Below are 9,797 nucleotides of genomic sequence, written 5' to 3' on the forward strand. Positions count from 1 at the left end.
GGTCAACACTGTTCCCGCTCCTGTGGTCAACACTGTTCCACTCAGCTCATCTCCTGTGGTCAACATTGTTCCACTCAGCTCATCTCCTGTGGTCAACATTGTTCCCCCTCAGCTCATCTCCTGTGGTCAACACTGTTCCCCCTCCTGTGGTCAACACTGTTCCCCCTCCTGTGGTCAACACTGTTCCCCCTCCTGTGGTCAACACTGTTCCCCCTCCTGTGGTCAACACTGTTCCCCTCAGCTCATCTCCTGTGGTCAACACTGTCCCCCTCAGCTCATCTCCTGTGGTCAACACTGTTCCCCCTCAGCTCATCTCCTGTGGTCAACACTGTTCCCCCTCCTGTGGTCAACACTGTTCCCCTCAGCTCATCTCCTGTGGTCAACACTGTCCCCCTCAGCTCATGTCCTGTGGTCAACACTGTTCCCCTCAGCTCATACCATGTGGTCAACACTGTTCCTCCTCCTGTGGTCAACACTGTCCCCCTCAGCTCATCTCCTGTGGTCAACACTGTCCCACTCAGCTCATCTCTTGTGGTCAACACTGTTCCACTCAGCTCATCTCCTGTGGTCAACACTGTCCCCCTCCTGTGGTCAACACTGTTCCCCCTCCTGTGGTCAACACTGTCCCACTCAGCTCATCTCCTGTGGTCAACACTGTTCCCCCTCAGCTCATCTCCTGTGGTCAACACTGTTCCCCCTCCTGTGGTCAACACTGTTCCCGCTCCTGTGGTCAACACTGTTCCACTCAGCTCATCTCCTGTGGTCAACATTGTTCCACTCAGCTCATCTCCTGTGGTCAACATTGTTCCCCCTCAGCTCATCTCCTGTGGTCAACACTGTTCCCCCTCCTATGGTCAACACTGTTCCCCCTCCTGTGGTCAACACTGTTCCCCCTCCTGTGGTCAACACTGTTCCCCCTCCTGTGGTCAACACTGTTCCCCTCAGCTCATCTCCTGTGGTCAACACTGTCCCCCTCAGCTCATCTCCTGTGGTCAACACTGTTCCCCCTCAGCTCATCTCCTGTGGTCAACACTGTTCCCCCTCCTGTGGTCAACACTGTTCCCCTCAGCTCATCTCCTGTGGTCAACACTGTCCCCCTCAGCTCATGTCCTGTGGTCAACACTGTTCCCCTCAGCTCATACCCTGTGGTCAACACTGTTCCCCTCCTCCTGTGGTCAACACTGTCCCCCTCAGCTCATCTCCTGTGGTCAACACTGTCCCACTCAGCTCATCTCCTGTGGTCAACACTGTCCCACTCAGCTCATCTCCTGTGGTCAACACTGTCCCCCTCCTGTGGTCAACACTGTTCCCCCTCCTGTGGTCAACACTGTCCCACTCAGCTCATCTCCTGTGGTCAACACTGTTCCCCCTCAGCTCATCTCCTGTGGTCAACACTGTTCCCCCTCCTGTGGTCAACACTGTTCCCCCTCTGCTCATCTCCTGTGGTCAACACTGTTCCCCCTCAGCTCATCTCCTGTGGTCAACACTGTTTCCCCTCCTGTGGTCAACACTGTTACCCCTCCTGTGGTCAACACTGTTCCTCCTCCTGTGGTCAACACTGTTCCCCCTCAGCTCATCTCTTGTGGTCAACACTGTTCCCCTCAGCTCATCTCCTGTGGTCAACACTGTTCCCCCTCAGCTCATCTCCTGTGGTCAACACTGTTCCCCTTCAGCTCATCTCCTGTGGTCAACACTGTTCCCCTCAGCTCATCTCCTGTGGTCAACACTGTTCCCCCTCCTGTGGTCAACACTGTTCCCCCTCAGCTCATCTCCTGTGGTCAACACTGTTCCCCCTCAGCACATCTCCTGTGGTCAACACTGTTCCCCTTCAGCTCATCTCCTGTGGTCAACACTGTTCCTCCTCCTGTGGTCAACACTGTTCCCCCTCCTGTGGTCAACACTGTCCCCCTCAGCTCATCTCCTGTGGTCAACACTGTTCCCCCTCAGCTCATCTCCTGTGGTCAACACTGTTCCCCTTCAGCTCATCTCCTGTGGTCAACACTGTTCCCCTCAGCTCATCTCCTGTGGTCAACACTGTTCCCCTCAGCTCATCTCCTGTGGTCAACACTGTTCCCCCTCCTGTGGTCAACACTGTTCCCCCTCAGCTCATCTCCTGTGGTCAACACTGTTCCCCCTCAGCTCATCTCCTGTGGTCAACACTGTTCCCCTTCAGCTCATCTCCTGTGGTCAACACGGTTCCTCCTCCTGTGGTCAACACTGTTCCCCCTCCTGTGGTCAACACTGTCCCCCTCAGCTCATCTCCTGTGGTCAACACTGTTCCACTCAGCTCATCTCCTGTGGTCAAACCAGATTCACGAGAAGACTGGGAGAGAGAAAAACAACACAAATTGTGGTGGTTGGCGGGGAAACAAAGAAGTGCCTGAGGCTGAGACCAAAGCAAGGCTGAGAGATGAGACCAAAGCAAGGCTGAGAGATGAGACCAAAGCAAGGCTGAGAGATGAGACCAAAGCAAGGCTGAGAGATGAGACCAAAGCAAGGCTGAGAGATGAGACGAAAGCAAGGCTGAGAGATGAGAAGAAAGCAAGGCTGAGAGATGAGACGAAAGCAAGGCTGAGAGATGAGAAGAAACGGTCCACAGCTTTTGCCCTAAATGTCACTTCTGTCTGTTCTGGCACCCTATTCCCTACATAGTGCACTACTTTTAACTACTGCCCTATGGGTCCTGGTCAAAAGTATTGAACTGTAGTGCACTATGTAGGGAATAGGGTGCCATTTGGGAAGTATGTTCTTGGCTGTGGCTGGGCTAGTGTTTACAGGAAGCCCAGGGACCAACTGTTTTTAGCTTTGAATATATTTTTTTAGGAGCTGCCGTAAACATTCATTTAAATTTTAGAGCCCTCTTAAAAATAACAAGAGGGGGTACAAAGTGATTGGCATCGTTTGTAAACATCCGCCATTTTGTCTGCCAAATAAAAGCATCGGGGTTGGGGTCAATTGCATTCAAATTCCAGTCAATTACGAAAGTAAACCAAATTACAATTACACATTTTTTTTTCCATTGAAAAGCATTGAAGAGAACTGGAATTTTTGTCTACTTCCTGAATTGAAACTGAATTGACCCCAACCCTGGAAACCTCAGAAACTGAAAAAAGTCCTGATGAGCCCGACTCTCTCGCTCTCTCTCACACACACACACACACACACACACACACACACACACACACACACACACACACACACACACACACACACACACACACACACACACACACACACTAAAACTAACTTTAGCTCCTAACTCCTAAAACTGACTTTAGCTCATAACCCTAACAAACGAATTCTAACCTTAACCCAGAGTCCCCACCAGGTCAAATGCTATTTCTAGGTGTTAACAAAATGTCCCAAGTTGGTCAAATATTTGTCCAATTGTGGTGGGGACTTCTGGTCCACACACACACACATACACACACACCACGATGTGCATGGAGAAAATGTGTTCTTTTAAAAAGAGGTGAAATTGATTTACGTCTCCTTCCTATTCTGAGACATAATTGCTGAGAGTATATTCCAAAACCATGAGTTCTGTAAAGAGACCTCCTCTCTGGGATAAACGGATACGGAGACCTCCCCTCTCTGGGCTAAACGGATACGGAGACCTCCTCTCTGGGCTAAACGGATACGGAGAACTCCTCTCTGGGCTAAACGGATACGGAGACCTCCCCTCTCTGGGCTAAACGGCTGGATACGGAGACCTCCTCTCTGGGCTAAACGGCTGGATACGGAGACCTTCTCTCTGGGCTAAATGGCTGGATACGGAGACCTTCTCTCTGGGCTAAACGGATACGGAGACCTCCTCTCTGGGATAAATGGCTGGATACGGAGACTTCCCCTCTCTGGGCTAAACGGATACAGAGACCTCCCCTCTCTGGGCTAAACGGATACGGAGACCTCCTCTCTGGGCTAAACGGATACGGAGACCTCCTCTCTGGGATAAATGGCTGGATACAGAGACCTCCTCTCTGGGCTAAACGGATACGGAGACCTCCTCTCTGGGCTAAACGGATACGGAGACCTCCTCTCTGGGATAAATGGCTGGATACGGAGACCTCCTCTCTGGGATAAATGGCTGGATACGGAGACCTCCTCTCTGGGCTAAACGGATACGGAGACCTCCTCTCTGGGCTAAACGGATACGGAGACCTCCTCTCTGGGCTAAACGGATACAGAGACCTCCCCTCTCTGGGCTAAACGGCTGGATACGGAGACCTCTCTGGGCTAAACGGCTGGATATGGAGACCTCCCCTCTGGGCTAAACGGCTGGATACGGAGACCTCCTCTCTGGGCTAAACGGCTGGATACGGAGACCTCCTCTCTGGGCTAAACGGCTGATACGGAGACCTCCTCTCTGGGCTAAACGGATGGATACGGAGACCTCCTCTCTGGGCTAAACGGCTGGATACGGAGACCTCCCTCTGGGCTAAACGGCTGGATACGGAGACCTCCTCTCTGGGCTAAACGGCTGGATACGGAGACCTCCTCTCTGGGCTAAACGGCTGATACGGAGACCTTCTCTCTGGGCTAAACGGATACGGAGACCTCCTCTCTGGGCTAAACGGCTGGATACGGAGACCTCCTCTCTGGGCTAAACGGATATGGAGACCTCCTCTCTGGGCTAAACGGATACGGAGACCTCCTCTCTGGGCTAAATGGCTGGATACGGAGACCTCCTCTCTGGGCTAAACGGATACGGAGACTTCCTCTCTGGGTTAAACGGATACGGAGACTTCCTCTCTGGGCTAAACGGCTGGATACGGAGACCTCCTCTCTGGGCTAAACGGATACGGAGACTTCCTCTCTGGGCTAAACGGATACGGAGACCTCCTCTCTGGGCTAAACGGATACGGAGACCTCCTCTCTGGGCTAAACGGATACGGAGACTTCCTCTCTGGGCTAAACGGCTGATACGGAGACCTTCTCCCTGGGCTAAATGGATACAGAGACCTTCTCCCTTGGCTAAATGGATACGGAGACCTCCTCTCTGGGCTAAACGGCTGATACAGAGACCTCCTCTCTGGGCTAAATGGATACAGAGACCTCCTCTCTGGGCTAAACGGATACGGAAACCTCCCCTCTGGGCTAAACGGATACGGAGACCTCCTCTCTGGGCTAAACGGCTGGATACGGAGACCTTCTCTCTGGGCTGAACGGATACGGAGACCTCCTCTCTGGGATAAATGGCTGGATACGGAGACCTCCCCTCTCTGGGCTAAACGGATACAGAGACCTCCCCTCTCTGGGCTAAACGGATACGGAGTCCTCCCCTCTCTGGGCTAAACGGATACGGAGACCTCCCCTCTCTGGGCTAAACGGATACGGAGACCTCCCCTCTCTGGAATAAACGGATACGGAGACCTCCTATCTGGGCTAAACGGATACGGAGACTAAACGGCTGGATACGGAGACCTCCTCTCTGGGCTAAACGGATACGGAGACCTCCTCTCTGGGCTAAACGGATACGAAGACCTCTCCTCTGGGCTAAACGGATACGGAGACCTCCCCTTTCTGGGCTAAACAGATACGGAGACCTCCTCTCTGGGCTAAACGGATACGGAGACCTCCTCTCTGGGCTAAACGGATACAGAGACCTCCTCTCTGGGCTAAACGGCTGGATACGGAGACCTCCTCTCTGGGCTAAACGGCTGGATACGGAGACCTCCCCTTTCTGGGCTAAACGGATACGGAGACCTCCTCTCTGGGCTAAACGGATACGGAGACCTCCTCTCTGGGCTAAACGGCTGGATACGGAGACCTCCTCCCTGGGCTAAACGGATACGGAGACCTCCTCTCTGGGCTAAACGGCTGATACGGAGACCTCCTCTCTGGGCTAAACGGCTGGATACGGAGACCTCCTCTCTGGGCTAAACGGATACGGAGACCTCCTCTCTGGGCTAAACGGATACGGAGACCTCCCCTCTGGGCTAAACGGATACGGAGACCTCCTCTCTGGGCTAAACGGATACGGAGACCTCCCCTCTCTGGGCTAAACGGATACGGAAACCTCCCCTCTGGGCTAAATGGATACGGAGACCTCCTCTCTGGGCTAAACGGCTGGATACGGAGACCTCCTCTCTGGGCTAAACGGCTGGATACGGAGACCTCCCCTTTCTGGGCTAAACGGATACGGAGACCTCCTCTCTGGGCTAAACGGATACGGAGACCTCCTCTCTGGGCTAAACGGATACGGAGACCTCCTCTCTGGGCTAAACGGCTGGATACGGAGACCTCCTCCCTGGGCTAAACGGATACGGAGACCTCCTCTCTGGGCTAAACGGCTGATACGGAGACCTCCTCTCTGGGCTAAACGGCTGGATACGGAGACCTTCTCCCTGGGCTAAACGGCTGGATACGGAGACCTTCTCTCTGGGCTAAACGGATTCGGAGACCTCCTCTCTGGGCTAAACGGCTGGATACGGAGACCTCCTCTCTGGGCTAAACGGATACGGAGACCTCCTCTCTGTGCTAAACGGATACGGAGACCTCCCCTCTGGGCTAAACGGATACGGAGACCTCCTCTCTGGGCTAAACGGATACGGAGACCTCCCCTCTCTGGGCTAAACGGATACGGAAACCTCCCCTCTGGGCTAAATGGATACGGAGACCTCCTCTCTGGGCTAAACGGCTGGATATGGAGACCTTCTCTCTGGGCTAAACAGATACGGAGACCTCCTCTCTGGGATAAATGGCTGGATACGGAGACCTCCCCTCAATGGGCTAAACGAATACAGAGACCTCCCCTCTCTGGGCTAAACGGATACGGAGACCTCCCCTCTCTGGGCTAAACGGATACAGAGACCTCCCCTCTCTGGGTTAAACTAATGGATACGGAGACCTCCCCTCTCTGGGCTAAACGGATACGGAGACCTCCCCTCTGGGCTAAACGGATACGGAGACCTCCCCTTTCTGGGCTAAACAGATACGGAGACCTCCTCTCTGGGCTAAACGGATACGGAGACCTCCTCTCTGGGCTAAACGGATACGGAGACCTCCTCTCTGGGCTAAACGGATACGGAGACCTCCTCTCTGGGCTAAACGGCTGGATACGGAGACCTGCTCTCTGGGCTAAACGGCTGATACGGAGACCTCCTCTCTGGGCTAAACGGATGGATACGGAGACCTCCTCTCTGGGCTAAACGGCTGGATACGGAGACCTCCCCTCTGGGCTAAACGGCTGGATACGGAGACCTCCTCTCTGGGCTAAACGGCTGGATACGGAGACCTCCTCTCTGGGCTAAACGGCTGATACGGAGACCTTCTCTCTGGGCTAAACGGATACGGAGACCTCCTCTCTGGGCTAAACGGATACGGAGACTTCCTCTCTGGGCTAAACGGCTGATACGGAGACCTTCTCCCTGGGCTAAATGGATACAGAGACCTTCTCCCTTGGCTAAATGGATACGGAGACCTCCTCTCTGGGCTAAACGGCTGATACAGAGACCTCCTCTCTGGGCTAAATGGATACAGAGACCTCCTCTCTGGGCTAAACGGATACGGAAACCTCCCCTCTGGGCTAAACGGATACGGAGACCTCCTCTCTGGGCTAAACGGCTGGATACGGAGACCTTCTCTCTGGGCTAAACGGATACGGAGACCTCCTCTCTGGGATAAATGGCTGGATACGGAGACCTCCCCTCTCTGGGCTAAACGGATACAGAGACCTCCCCTCTCTGGGCTAAACGGATACGGAGTCCTCCCCTCTATGGGCTAAACGGATACGGAGACCTCCCCTCTCTGGGCTAAACGGATACGGAGACCTCCCCTCTCTGGAATAAACGGATACGGAGACCTCCTATCTGGGCTAAACGGATACGGAGACTAAACGGCTGGATACGGAGACCTCCTCTCTGGGCTAAACGGATACGGAGACCTCCTCTCTGGGCTAAACGGATACGAAGACCTCTCCTCTGGGCTAAACGGATACGGAGACCTCCCCTTTCTGGGCTAAACAGATACGGAGACCTCCTCTCTGGGCTAAACGGATACGGAGACCTCCTCTCTGGGCTAAACGGATACAGAGACCTCCTCTCTGGGCTAAACGGCTGGATACGGAGACCTCCTCTCTGGGCTAAACGGCTGGATACGGAGACCTCCCCTTTCTGGGCTAAACGGATACGGAGACCTCCTCTCTGGCCTAAACGGATACGGAGACCTCCTCTCTGGGCTAAACGGATACGGAGACCTCCTCTCTGGGCTAAACGGCTGGATACGGAGACCTCCTCCCTGGGCTAAACGGATACGGAGACCTCCTCTCTGGGCTAAACGGCTGATACGGAGACCTCCTCTCTGGGCTAAACGGCTGGATACGGAGACCTTCTCCCTGGGCTAAACGGCTGGATACGGAGACCTTCTCTCTGGGCTAAACGGATTCGGAGACCTCCTCTCTGGGCTAAACGGCTGGATACGGAGACCTCCTCTCTGGGCTAAACGGATACGGAGACCTCCTCTCTGGGCTAAACGGCTGGATACGGAGACCTCCCCTCTGGGCTAAACGGATACGGAGACCTCCTCTCTGGGCTAAACGGATACGGAGACCTCCCCTCTCTGGGCTAAACGGATACGGAAACCTCCCCTCTGGGCTAAATGGATACGGAGACCTCCTCTCTGGGCTAAACGGCTGGATACGGAGACCTCCTCTCTGGGCTAAACGGCTGGATACGGAGACCTCCCCTTTCTGGGCTAAACGGATACGGAGACCTCCTCTCTGGGCTAAACGGATACGGAGACCTCCTCTCTGGGCTAAACGGCTGGATACGGAGACCTCCTCCCTGGGCTAAACGGATACGGAGACCTCCTCTCTGGGCTAAACGGCTGATACGGAGACCTCCTCTCTGGGCTAAACGGCTGGATACGGAGACCTTCTCCCTGGGCTAAACGGCTGGATACGGAGACCTTCTCTCTGGGCTAAACGGATTCGGAGACCTCCTCTCTGGGCTAAACGGCTGGATACGGAGACCTCCTCTCTGGGCTAAACGGATACGGAGACCTCCTCTCTGGGCTAAACGGATACGGAGACCTCCCCTCTGGGCTAAACGGATACGGAGACCTCCTCTCTGGGCTAAACGGATACGGAGACCTCCCCTCTCTGGGCTAAACGGATACGGAGACCTCCCTCTGGGCTAAATGGATACGGAGACCTCCTCTCTGGGCTAAACGGATATATGGAGACCTTCTCTCTGGGCTAAACGGATACGGAGACCTCCTCTCTGGGATAAATGGCTGGATACGGAGACCTCCCTCAATGGGCTAAACGAATACAGAGACCTCCCCTCTCTGGGCTAAACGGACGGAGACCTCCCCTCTCTGGGCTAAAACGGAGACCTCCCCTCTCTGGGCTAAACGGATGGAGACCTCCCCTCTCTGGGTCCCTAAACTCCCCTTTCTGGGCTAAACAGATACGGATACGGAGGACCTCCCCTCTCTGGGCTAAACGGATACGGAGACCTCCTCTCTGGGCTAAACGGATACGGAGACCTCCCTTCTGGGCTAAACGGATACGGAGACCTCCTCTCTGGGCTAAACGGATACGGAGACCTCTCCTCTCTGGGCCTAAACGGATACGGAGACCTCCTCTCTGGGCTAAAGACGGGCTAAACGGATACGGAGACCTCCTCTCTGGGCTAAACGGCTGGATACGGAGACCTCCTCTCTGGGCTAAACGGATATGGAGACTGGGCTATACGGAGACCTCCTCTCTGGGCTAAACGGCTGGATACGGAGACCTCCTCTCTGGGCTAAACGGCTGGGATACGGAGACTCCTCTCTGGGCTAAACGGCTGGAT

The sequence above is a fragment of the Oncorhynchus nerka genome, linkage group LG27 (assembly GCF_034236695.1).
Source record: "Oncorhynchus nerka isolate Pitt River linkage group LG27, Oner_Uvic_2.0, whole genome shotgun sequence".
NCBI lineage: Eukaryota > Metazoa > Chordata > Actinopteri > Salmoniformes > Salmonidae > Oncorhynchus > Oncorhynchus nerka.